This window comes from Pipistrellus kuhlii, unplaced genomic scaffold (genome assembly GCF_014108245.1).
Source record: "Pipistrellus kuhlii isolate mPipKuh1 unplaced genomic scaffold, mPipKuh1.p scaffold_m20_p_1, whole genome shotgun sequence".
Classification (NCBI taxonomy): domain Eukaryota; kingdom Metazoa; phylum Chordata; class Mammalia; order Chiroptera; family Vespertilionidae; genus Pipistrellus; species Pipistrellus kuhlii.
Window position 1 is genome coordinate 42,020,829 of NW_023425404.1, and position 13,988 is coordinate 42,034,816.

A 13,988-nucleotide genomic window follows, 5' to 3' on the forward strand; every position below is an offset into this window, starting at 1 on the left:
TGAAGCAATTCAACTAACATTATTGTATGCCATAGCACATAGTAAATATGAGCTCTCTTTTTCCCCTTGAATTTTCAGTCATCACAATACCCCAAATGCCAGTTATAACTCAATGAATGGTGTAATTTAAAACAACAGTAATTATAATAAAACAAGGAAAATGAGCTTGCCAGTTCAATGGCACAAGCATTATATGGTTTTTTTTTGTTTTGTTTTTTTAATGCAAGGGTTATAAAGATCAATCCATACTGTGCCCTTTCTTTACCAAAGAATCTATCAAGACGGGAACATTAACTTACTTCAGTAGCTGTATGAAAATGTGAAAAATGAGTCACAGCACTACACTAATGTTGCTAGCTACTATAAATTATACTCTGAGTGTGTGCTTATAGAATGCAAAGGGATGTTACTGAGGATGATGGAAGACCTACTTAGTTTTAGAAATTATTTTAACTAGTCAAAATTTAAGGACAAAACATATTCCATATAAACTAACATAAATTATGTATGCAGATCTTAATTACCTTACTTTTGTCTAGGCTGTCAAGACTCCCGTTACCATTGTTTACCTTGAAAATGCTTTGGTTTAAGAAGTACACAATACTTTGCAAAATTTTAGGTCTCATAGGTTATGAACCAGAACTTCCATTTCCCATTAATATCAACTTACTATTTAACTGGACATTTAGCTTCACACTCTGGAAGCTTCTGTGAAACAGTCTCCTCATTCAAGAGGTTGTGAATACAATTCTATTGCTGGGAAATTACTGGAATGCTAACTTCCACAGAGAGAAAGTTAAGCTGTAGCCTAAGAGCTTTGGAGAAAAACATAGAATTTCAGTGCACCAAATAGGTATTGTATTGAAAAGAGTAAAAGAAACTCATAAGGCTCATTTGTGTGTGTGGGAGTGGGGGAAGGTCACAGTAGTATGTTTTATCACAAAAATAAAAGATAGTATTTTCAACATGTCAGCTATTTCTTATCAAATATTAGACATAGGTGACTTATTTTATACAAGTACATAATGTTAAAATCATTTTTTTCACAGCGGGACAAAGTGGAATATATATACATATTATGCAAATTAGCTGGGATGCCTTAAGGTGTCATGATCAGCTTAGGAGGAGGCTTCATCACAACCAGCTCAGGAGGAGTTGGGCACAGATGGGTGGGAGAGGACTGCATGCCGTCCCCTGCCTCAGTGGCCTTGGGGAGGCTGGGGCTGAGGGCGGGCGGAGTGGAGACTCAAACCACAGGGGCACTTGCTCCGAGCCTCCACAGTGTGGCTCAGAGCATGCCCCCTCCCCAGCAGACACACACCAGGTGGGGGGGGCATGCTCTGAGTGGCCAGGGGCCTCTGCGTGTGAGCTGCAGAGGAAACACCTTTTCTGAACGTTCATTGGCTAAGGTCCCTGTATGCTGCCACTCACAGTGTTCTTGGTAACTTAGGTAATAAGAATCCAAGAAGGTGATCTAGGGTTTTTCCACCTCACTCCTGGCAGGAAAAATGAAGAGCTGCTGCTGGAGGGGCTAAGAAATGTCATATCCTGCCTGAACCTGTTTGGCTCAATGGGTAGGGCCTTGGCCTGTGGACCATAGGGTCTGGGTTGGATTCTGATTAAGGGCATGTATTTAGGCTGCAGGCTCCTTCTTTGCTGGGGCCCAGGTCAGGGGGCAACCAATCAAAGTGTCCCTCTCACATTGATGTTTCTCTCTGTCTTTTCCTTTCTTTACCCCACTCTCTAAAAATCAATGGGAACATAGCCTCAGGTGAGGATAAAAAAAAAAAAAAAAAGAAAAAAAAAAGAAAGAAAGAAAGGTCATATCCTATGAAAGTTACATCTTGAAAATTCCTGAAGAAAGTTGTCATTTTTTCATGGTGAAGGGACTGGAATCCATGTTGATAAAAACACCTTGATGGCTGTGGTGACTGGCAGTGACTGCAGCAGCTGGGTGATGGGGCTGGTGCCTTCCCCTAATCAGCCCGGTCACCTCTTGCAGAGTGAGGCCAGACTGAGGCTTAGCCATCAGTAGGACATCCCTTGAGGGCTCCCAGACTGTGAGAGAGAAAAGGCTGGGCTAAGGGACCCTCCCACCCCAATGCACAAATTTTGTGCACCAGGCCTCTAGTATTATATAATATCTTGCCAGGCAGACTAGTTAACTTAGTCCAGGTAATTGAGGTAGTATTTTGGGAAGATTAGATATAGGGAGCTTTCATTATAACTTATAGGGCTGATGTTGGTTAATGTAACAATACACAAAAAGAAGAAATGAGCAGCATTTTTGCCCTCAATAGGACTGTACTCCATCAGCACATTTTATTTCAGAGATGAAAGTAAAATTAATGCAGAAACTTGCCCAAAGTATATAGCTCTTAAGAATCACAGCCAGCACCAAAAAAATCCTTGAAACATATGACTCCTATTAGCTTTATAAATAAAAATGGCTGCCAAACAATCTTTATATCATTTCTTGGGTAGAGAACTGTAGTCAGCTGGATATGTTATTCTAGATACCTTCCCAGAGGAAAGGTAGGCTAATCTGGACTTGATCTGATTCCACAGATGGTGATCGTCAGTTCACACAAGTAGGGCTGCCTGGTACATTTGTGGGACCCAGCTGCCCTAATCCCATTGCCTCATCTAAAACCCATTTTTTGTTGTTGTTGTTGTTGTTAGGCTAACTGTCTAAGTTTGCAAACTCTCTTCTGCATTTGTTTTAGACATTGAACATTTTGATGTTTGGAAGGAATTGTGAGTGTCAGATAAGAATGAAATGTATACTTTGAAACTTCTATGTGAGAAAGTAAGTTTGGTTTCTTCCTTTGAATACTCAAGTGAATTCCCACACTCGTGACAGGCAAATCCTATCATTGTCTGTGCAGACAGAATGTCCATTGGTCCCTGATACATCTTGTCAGAATGTTCTCTCTCCTCATTACCACCACAATGGAATCTGTGCACTCACTTTAAACACACCTGCGAAAGGTTGAGCCAAGAGGATGGGAACTTGACCCAGATAGACAGGATTAGATGATGCTACTGGCTGAGACAGAATTTTGAACAGAGGCTCTGAGGTGGGACTAAGGGTCATATGAGTTAAAGGTGGTGGAGAGGACGTGGGGAGTACAAGGAGGTCAGCTTCGTTAAAAAGAAAATAAATATATGGAAAGTGGCTATGGCTAAGGTGGTGGAAAAATTCTGCCAGAATTAAATTTTAGGCAAGGACTTTCAATATGGAGCTGTAAGTAACCCTTCAGAATGATCTATACTAATAAAAGAGTAGTATGCGAATTCGACCAGGAGACCTTCCAGGTATCCTTCCAGACAAAGCCATGGTGGCAGGGCTGAGGCAGAGATGATTAGAGGCGAGCAGGCCAGCAGTAGGGGGTTGTTGGGGGTGAGCAGGCTGGCAGGGGAGCAGTTGGGGGCAACCAGGCCAGCAGGGGGGGGGTAGTTGGGGGTGATCAGGACAGTGGGGATGGGGGAAGTTAGAGGTGATCAGGCTGGAAGGGGGGACAGTTGGGGGAGATCAGACCAGCAGGCAGAGTAGTTAGGGGTAATCAGGCAGGCAGGTGAGTGGTTAGGAGCCAGAGGTCCCAGATTGCAAGAGGGTGCAGGCCAGGCTGAGGGACACCCTCCTCCCCCAATGTATGAATTTTGTGCTCTGGGCCACTAGTTTGTAAATACAACAGAATATATGGAGACCAATGTAGTAGTAGTATCATATTTTGAGCTGGAAGCAATGGGGGGAAAAAGCAAATCTCAAAGCTTTTATTGATAAATAGAATAAGAATGAGTAGTTTATATATTATCAAACTCATAGTCAATATGTACCATGTACCTCATTCATTATATTCATTGGGTCAGATTTGCTCATCAGTAATAGTTATTATTGTGACTTGGAGGTTAAAAACAATATGCTAAATAAGCTGTTACTCGAGAAATGACTAGACCACAGACAGAATTGCCTATAATAACTGGAAAAAAAAAAGAGGGATCTCCCAAATCACTCCTTCTTCCCATCTGAACTTCAGATGCCAGTAAGCTTATTTAGCTATCAGGCTTCTCATCCCAATGAGAGAGAATCATCCTGAAGGTCACACACTTGGAATGAAATGTTACTACATTGGCAACTGAGGATTTAAAAGAACTTGACTTGGCTAAAGAACTATGGAAATAATAAGGAGATAGAACTCTTGAAACATATGACTCACATTAGAGCTTTCTATAACTGGCTGCCAAATAGTGAGTCTTAGGATGTTTCTTAGGGAAAGGACAGTTATCCGGTCACCTCTGAATACTGTACTTAGATAATGGAAAATGCAAATATTTGGGGTTTCTTAGTCCTGTCCTCTGTGCAGATGTGCCTAACAGGAACTTCTCATTTGATAAGTTCATTTGATACTTATTTGCGGAAAAGAAGCTTTCCTAAAAAAGAAAAAAGGGAGGTCTGGACTTATGTTAAAGGAAGGCAAGTAGAAGCTTCCAGGTCAGAAAGGACAAAGGCAAAGACCGAGGACAGGAGGACAGACCTGGAAGTCAATTCCTACTTGGGCATTTTGTTTTATCAGCTCGGAGAGATGTTTGCAATATTAGTGCATTTGAAAGACATTTTGTTCCCTGAAAGCTTTCTTTTCCTCCCATTCAAAAATAAATGAGTAATGGCTCCATATGAAGGCTGATGGTGGCAGAAAGTGTCTGAAGGAGAAGAGCTCTTGAAACACCAATGTAACAGATCATAAGGTTATGCTCTCGAGGACATTTGAGGAGTTGGTGGATCTGAAGTTACAATGGGTTCCCTGATAAGGATGGAATACTTTTTTGAAGGGGGATGAAGGGCTTAACAAGTGTCTTCTTCATTAGAGTTCTTAAACCTACCTGTTTGTACCTGTTTCAAAGGAGACACTGTTTATTTGGTGAGAATATGTGGGATTTCTTACTCATCAGGGAGGGACAAACCCTGATTGGAAATTGGCTGTCCAGTGGGAAACACATGCATGAGAATCTATCTTCTTAAGTGCCTTCACTGAACCTTTATAGAGTCCAGGAGAAATAATCTTTAATAAACAAAGTTATCTGTCTCTTACACACTATCTGTCAGGACTTTGGATTCTTTCCTTCCATAGTAACAGAATTCTGTGTATCTTCTCCCCTAATCCTATATAATAAAAGACTAAAATGCAAACTGTCCCCTTGGGAGTTCAACCAGGAGACCAGGAGTTCAATCCCTCACTATTACATGCACTGACAACCAGGGGGTGGCGCAGAACATGGAGGGCCACCAGCGGCAGTGGGATGCTGAGGGAGTGAGGGAAAGAGGAAGTGGACAGGCAGGGAACCTGATCCGCCCTGATCACTGGCCAGACTTAGGGACCCTACCCATGCACGAATTTTATGCACCAGGCCTCTAGTTAATAATAACTACATATGAAAGATTTTTTTTTCAGACTCACACACAGACTGGTTTCAGAGCCATTAAAAAAAAAGGACTTAATATTTACAATATGAGAAAACAGGTATGTTGTATTTGTTCAATAAATACTGTAATTAATTAGCTCATCAGATAATTAAGCTGTTAACTTGATTAGCTGTTAAAATTTTGTTAGATTTGTTCATATTTGTTCAACAGTATAAGGCAATAAAACTTTGATGGCAATTGTCTACGAAAGGCCATCTTCAAAGTGTCGTGTGATATTTTTTTCTGAGATGACCTTTAGCGAGTGTCATGCTCTGTTCTCTAGAAGTTGTAGCTCTCATTAAATACTTCACACATCCTCAACATCAAGCTTCCTATGTAATGTTATTTGTGACATGTTTCCATTCACAGAATGTTCTTTTAAAAATGTTCCTATTCTAACATTTCCATCTTGACATCTCCTATTACAGTTTAACCCAAACAAATATTTTTTTTCATACAAAAACAACTAGAAACTTATTTAAATCTCTTCTTTGAGCACCTCATAAAATCCTTTACTTAAAAGCTACTCAAAATTTAATGAATTTTCTGAAAAAGGGAGAAGAGAGCTAACCTTTATTGAGTGCCTACATGATTTATATGTTTCTAATCAACTTTCAAAACAAATTCCTGAGGTGGGTATATTATGTTGTCTTTTTATAAAAGTGTAATTTGAAACTCAGAGGTAAGACAGTTGGTCAAGGTCACACAGTTAATTCTGAGCAAGGATCTGAGCTGGAGTGTGCATGATGCCAGAGGTTATCCTCATTCTCTTACACACTGTCTACCAATAGGAAATATCCCAAAACCTCAGGGTGCCATGGGCTTTCCACTGCAAAGAAAAAAGTGTTAATGTATGTTACTGTTTCAGGAAACAGCTTAGTACCTAGCACCTCAAAACACTAAAATCAAACAACACAAAGCAAACAACAACAACCCCCACCTAACATAAATCTTCATCCCTCCTGACAAAGTATGAAATTTGAGATGTTTTGTCTGCACAAAACTTTTGGTTGGTTTTAAAATCCTTAACTTGATCAATTTTCATTAACAACCAAAAATAAAATTATTGAAACAAACAATACCCAAAGAAAGGGGAGATTTGTTTGAATCAATTAGTTCCCCCCCATCAGGATTCATATAATTATTTAGCAATTTGATAACATTTTAGTAACTCATATTATAGTTAATAATAAGAATTATAAATATTAAAATCCCCAATGTCATGGGTGCATAAGAAACCTAGGCACTCTTGTGGAGGCACTCTTGTGGATGCTTATTTTTTTTTTTTTAGGATGATAATGAAATATTGTTCAATTCAGCACTTACAGAACATTTACTGAGTATCTAAGGTAGATACTTTATATGGCAAGACTGCACTGACGTTAGAAAGAGGGAGAAGGATCAGAATAGAAAAGCAAAGGTCAGAACCATCAACAAAATCTTAGCACAACAGCTGCTTCTATGGAAAAAACCACAAGCTATTTGACTTTAATGGAAGCTCCTGGGGAAGGGTTAAGTAAAGGGGCATTTAAACTGTGTACATTCAGACAGGACCTCGAAATCTCAGTAAGCACAATGTTGAAGATTTACATGGCTCTTTTATTCCCTTTTATAATAATGTTGGATAAGGAAGCACTTAGGCGACTTGTGTGGCTACTGAAGGATTTGTTTGAGAATAAAGTTCTCTTATTTCTAGCTTAAGACTAAGCTAACACTTGACTACTGTGGGAAAACACGTTCTGTGGACTTTTTGGGTCATTCAGGTTTTTTGTGAATTCCTTAACCTTTGCAAAGGCCACTGTTATCAACGAATAAGAAATAATATTGTTGGTTCAATTATGACGCCTTACTTACCTGATATAATTCAATTGTCTGTGTCTTTCATAATTTAGAAAAGTAAACTATCTTTAAAAATTACTACTAATATTAATTGTGGGGAATTCAAAACACAGAAGAATAAACAAAATATTCATAACCTTATCACTCAATATTTTAGAATATTTATTCATTCATTTATTATATTTATTTAACCAATCTGTATCTCCACATTTACTACATCTATTTATATCAGTACCTACTTTGTGCAAAAGAGTGCCATAATAGGGAAAGCAGATTTATTCTATTTTTTCAAGAGCACCTACTGTGTGTTTTGGGAGAGAGCACAGATAAATACTAACCAAATAATCACATTTATAGAAAACTGTGACTTAGTGCTATGGAGAAAAACATATGACATGAGAAAAAATGATTTTAGTAGATTCAAGATAAGATCTTAATACTGAGTAGAAAAGAGGGAATAGAAAGTATGGAGTAAAAAGAGAGAAAAAGAAAATTCAGGAAAGGGGACATCCTATGCCAAGACTTTGAAGGGGAGTGCAGAAGGTACATTTGATGACTATAAAGAGGATTAAAGAATGTGGGGCATAGAATAGGATGTTGAAGAGATAACAGGGGCCAGATCATAGCTTTTTATTTTAGGTCGTGTTATTTATTTTTGAACTTTATTGTAAAGCCAATGGGAAAACATTATGCTATTTTAATCAAAGGGCCTATATGAGGAGATTGATTTTTAAAAAAGGCATGAAAGTTGCTAAGCTACTGAGGAGACAGGAGGCGAGGCCAAAATAGATTTAAGTAGAAAGGTTTGGAGTTTTTAATATCCTATATAATAAAAGTATAATATGCAAATTGTCCCCTTGACTGGGAGTTCTTCAGGGAGTTTGACCAGGTGGGCAGAGCCAGCTGGGGAAAGGGAAAGTGGAAGCCAGCAGCCAACAGCCACTAGGGCCCTACCAGTGCACACATTTCATGCACTGGGCCTCTAGTCTCTCTCTCTCTATGTATAAAAGTGTAATATGCAAATTCACCAGATGGCAGAATGACCAGTCAGCTATGGCTCGCACTGACCACCAGGAGGCAGATGTTCAATGCAGGAGCTGTCCTAGCCAGCAGGCCCCGATCGTCTGATGGAGAACAGGGAACCAGGGGTGAGTTGCAGGAAATGTGGGTGCAGGGGCCCCGCCAGGACCCCTCCCCCCACACACACACACAGAAGGCAACCAGTAGTGGTGGAAGGGGTTGGGACTAGCCAGTTGGGGGGAATGGGCAACCTCTTGGTCCCGCCACCAGCTAGCAGGCTTCCAATCCCTAATGGGGAACCAGGAATCAGGGGGTGGGTGGCAATGGACGTGTGCAGTGCCGGAGCTCCAATTGTCCCGTCAGTCACCGTACTGGTTGTCCCACACACAGAGGGCCAGCAGGGGGTGTGAGGGGTGACTGCTGCTCTGATCGCCCCTCAGGAGCAGGGGGAGATGGAGAAGCCCTCAGGGGCCATTGGGGCTGGCAGCCGCTATTTGCACCTGCTGATGACACTGAGTGATCAGGACTGATGTTGGGCACCGAGAGCGGGTGTGAGGGGCAGCTCTGGCATCAGCTTCGGGTGCGAGTACCTTTGGGACCATGGCACGCAGAAGCAGAGAATGTCCAGTAACCACCAAGCTTGCCCCAATAACAGTGACTGGCACCCCACCTTGGTCTGGTGCCCCCACTCACCTGCTCCACCATCCCAATGCAGCCAACACCCACCATGTTCTGCACACACCCCTTGGTGGTCAGCGCATGTCATGGTGACTGGTTGTTCGGTTGCTGTTGGTCCAGTTGTTCTGCTGTTCGGTCTATTTGCATATTAGCCTTCTATTATACAGGATTGAAAGTCTACTTGGATTTCAAAATTATTGCTCTAGAAATAAATTATTCTGTTAAATATATGAGTATTACTTTTTCGTAACTATACTGAAATGTAATTTTGTATCTTGCTTTCCTATTTAAGATTACAAGCAGTGCTTGGGTTACATTGGACTCGGTGTACGTCATTTCATAGTTACATTGCCATCTCCCATCTATACTAATAATAGAGGTATATGGAAATTATCCAGGATGCCATCACACTAATGACTGAACAGCAGGCTGTGTGGGGTGACCAGTTCAGCAGTGGGTTTAAGGAGGAATGACCAAATGACTGTATAGCAGGCTGTGTGAGGTAACCAGGCTGGCAAGGGGGTTAGGGAGGGATGATCAAACAACTAAACAACAGGCAGTTAGGGGCAACCAGGGGGGGGAGTTGGGGGCAACCAGGCTACTGGGGGGAGCAGCTGGGGGTGACCAGGCCAGTAGTGGGGGCAATTGGGAGTGACCAGGCCAGCAGGGGGAGCAATTGGGGGAGACCAGGCCAGCAGGGGCTGGGCGGGGGGGCAGTTAGGGATGATCAGACCAGCAGGCAGAGGCGGTTAGGGATGATCAGGCTGGCAGGAGGGCAGTTAGAAGCTAGTGGTCCTGGATTGTGAGAGGGCTGTCCAACTGCCGATTTAGGCCCTATCCCCAGGATCAGACATCCCCTGAGGGTTCCTGAATTGGAGAGTGTGCAGGTTGGGTCAAGGGGACCCCCATGCATGAATTTCATGCACCAGGCCTCTAGTTTATATATTTTTAAAAGTTCTGTCACTTTGACATATGTACATTTGTGCTTTATGTTTTTTTATTATTTATTTACTACAAGTAAAGGTCAGGAATTTAATTTTTTTTTTTTTTTTTTTTTTTTTTTACTGTTTCACTTCATTATTGCTGTGTATGTTCTCCATATGAGTAATGTAGGTGCCTACGTAGGTGGGTTTCGACTTACGGTGAAAATCGTGTTATGTCGCACTGTAGGAACAGATCTCCAATGTAACCTGGGGAGCTACTGTACATTCTAGGCATGATCCCATAGCCATCAATTTTATCAGTGTCTATATAAAATAGGGGTGTTGAACTCAATCAGAGAAGGGGCCAAAATCTAAAATCCAGCCTAAATCGCGGGCCGAATGGTTTACTGAACAGTCATAAACTGTCATTGTGATGGAAACGCAGCGGAGTGCAGTGATGACAGCGCGGTGCGGGCCACATTGCAAGGCGTGGCGGGACGGATTTGGCCCGCAGGCCTTGTGTTTGACACATGTGGTATAAAACAACAAAATCATTATTTTATAAATCTGCTGCTATTTCAGTAATTTTTATGAGTTAAGCAGGGAACATACATTTTTACTTTGATTCATGCTTTATTGAATTCTCTTAAAATAACAGAAAAGGCCAGGTGGTTTGAAATCAGGTTGAAAATCACTGAATTAAACATGGTTCAGTGGTTGAGCCTCTACCTATGAACCAGGAAGTTACTGCACATGCCTGGATTGTGGGCTCGATCCCCATTGGGGATGAGGGAGGTATTTGCAGGAAGCAGACAATCAATGATTCTCTCTCATCATTGATATTTCTATCTCTCACTCTCCCTTTCTCTCTGAAATAAATAAAAAAATATTAAAAATAACAGAAAGGTATTAAATATTGCTAAAAGTAGGAAAATTTGTCTTTTTCCTCATTTAAAAGGAGAACTTTCTTATGATGGGAGACTTTAATTTACTTATTTTCTGTAAACTTTTAATTAGTATTCATTAAATCTCATAATTTGTAGCATTGAAAAAGATGATTCTTTTGTTTATCAATGTGATACATTTTATAATGGATTTTCTAATGTTTGAACTTTATATTCCTAAAATAAATTAATTTGCTAGATAATTTTCTTACAATGTTATTGAATACAGTTATTGAAAATTGTGATTAGTCTATTATTTACTTATGGCATGATGATAACTTTAGAAATATATATATTACTTACCATGTTGCATTTGTTATTTAAGCACTTTACAAAATTTATTTAATCCTCTCAGTAACTCCAACATTGGGAATATTGTTATCACATCTTTAACAAGAGAGTTGAAATAGTTGAGGAACTATTTCTATAACAGTAGAAATAAATGTTAAAGTAGCTTCATTAAATAGAGTAATTTTTTAATGTTATGTAACTCTTTATAGGGTATGAAGATTAAATCCTTCTTGAATATTTGAATGAACTTAATAAATTATACCAGTAATTTTCAACTGGGGTGCCATAAGAATTTTTAAAACATGCAATATCTGACTATTTAGTCAGAGGCACTGTCCTCTTTTCCCTTAGAGTGACAATTTAAAAATGATAATAGCCAACAAACAATAGCTGTCCAGTGTGTATGAATCAAAATCATAATATATTTTTGGTATGACTCAGAATTTTAGTAATTAGTTTAGTTATTTTTTTCAATTGACATCTTTTAATCTTTGAATTTGTGTTTTTAACTTTATTTTTATTGTTTACATACACTATTCCAAATGTCCCTGTTTCCACCTACTTTGCCCACCTTCACCCTAGCCTTCACCTCCTCTTCCCTCCGGCCAATTCCACACTGTTGATAATTAGTTTATGTGTACCATTAGATGAAAAAGGTTGAAAATCACTGAATTAAATTGTATTCCCCAGAACTTTTGGGAACAAAATTCTTTTATAAGAATTTCAATGTCATTCATAGTTATAGCTCAGCCATCTTTTCTGCTTTATCAAGTCATGTTGATATGGCAGAAATTGGCTACATGCTCAGTAATGCTGGGTTCCTTTGAAGGAACTCAGCATACTGACTTTGTCAGCCTTCTTTACAGTTAATTGGTCTTGCAATTAGACCAGATGAAGGTGGATGGTAATGATATATGCTACCTTGAAATGGTCCATATAACTTCCATTGCTGTCCTTGACTTGTCTAGGTGGCTGTAAGTGGAGGAAGAACACTGAAGTTGTTGCTTATAGGGAAACTGTCCAGGTGTCAACTAACCCACATTGGGTTTCTGTGAGTAAGAAGTAAACCTTTAATAATTTTGAGTCACTGAAACTGCATTGCTTGCTACAGAAGTTACCATTATACTCTGAGAAATATATTTAGGAAATAAAAGTTTGCTTGAAAAGTAGATTTTTTTAATCACCACTTTCTAGTTTATTACTTTTTAAAAACATTAAGTCTTTGTATTATAAAATCACAACTTTATCATTCCCAATTTTGCTTATTATTTTGTCTATATTTTCATCTTTTCACTTCGCTAAAGGTAAGTTAGTTGTATTGTTTATTTCATTACCCTTAGTGTGAGTCTAGTATGGCCTCTATTCTTTCTCCTTTCCCCTGACCTTCTTCCCTTTCTTCCTACCTATTTAATGATATTTCCTTTGTAGCAAAATATTTTATTACTATTGCAAATGTTCTATATGGCTTAAGAAAATATGTGCACTATTTGTAGACGAAACCAGTTTGGCTCAGTGGATAGAGCGTCATCCTGCGGACTGAAAGGTCCTGGGTTTGAATCCGGTCAAGGGCATGTACCTTGGTTGCGGGCACATTCCCAGCAGGGGGTGTGCGAGAGGCAGCTGATCGATGATTCTCTCTCATCGATGTTTCTAACTCTCTGTCCCTCTCTCTTCCTCTCTGTAAAAAAAATCAATAAAATATATTTAAAAAAAAGAAAAAGAAAATATGTGCACTATTTGTAATATTTGAAACACGTAAGTGTATTATTCAAATATCTTTTATTTTTTATTCTATTCCAGTGTGCCAGTATCTTTGTAAATTGCAACCAGTGTTTGCTTTTAGTCCTTACTTTTATGGCCTAGATTTATTCTATTTATTTTTTAATTGAAATATATTTGATTTATAACATTATATAATTTTAAGAGGTACAAATGTTGAATTGATATATTTTTTATGTTGCAGTATGATTGTCATTGAAGCATTAGCTAGTACCTCTATAACATAATTTTTTGTGTGGTGGGATTAAAGGTCTAGTGTCTTAACAAATTTGATATTTATAACATAACTAGTGGCCCAGTGCACAAAATCCATGCACGGGGGGGTGTCCATCAGCCCATCCTGCACCCTCTCCAACCTTGGACCGCTCAGGGGATATCTGACTGCTGGTTTAGGCCACAGGGATAGGGCCTAAACCGGCAGTCGGACATAGCCCTTACAATTCTGGACCACTAGCTCCTAACCACTCACCTGCCTGCCTGCCTAATTGCCCCTGTTTCTGCCTGCCAGCCTGATCAGCCCCTAACTGGCTCCCCTGTTGGTCTGATTGACACCTAACTGTTTCCCTGCCAGTCTGATAACCCCCAACTGCCCTCCACTGCTGGCCTGATCACCCCCAAGTCTTTCATTAGTATATATATTGTTACCCATACTCACTATTCTGTGCATTGGGACTCCAGAACTTACTAGTTGCAACTTTCTACCCATAAACAATATCTCTCCAATCCCCCCTTTCCACATCCCTGGTAACCACACCATTTTATTCTCTGTTTTTATGCATTTATATATTCAATCTAAAAAAAGTAAATACTATTATAGAGTATATTTGTCTTTCATTGTCTGGCATATATCATTTATCATATCGTGAAAGTCCATTCATTTTGTCACAAGTGGCAGGATTTTCTTCTTTCTTATGGCTAGATTTCCTGTGTGTGTGTGTGTGTGTGTGTGTGTGTGTGTGTGTGTGTGTGTGTATACTTTCTCATGTATTTTTCTTCTTTATTGATAGAAACTTAGGTTTTCTTCTGAATCTTAGGTGTTATGAATAATGC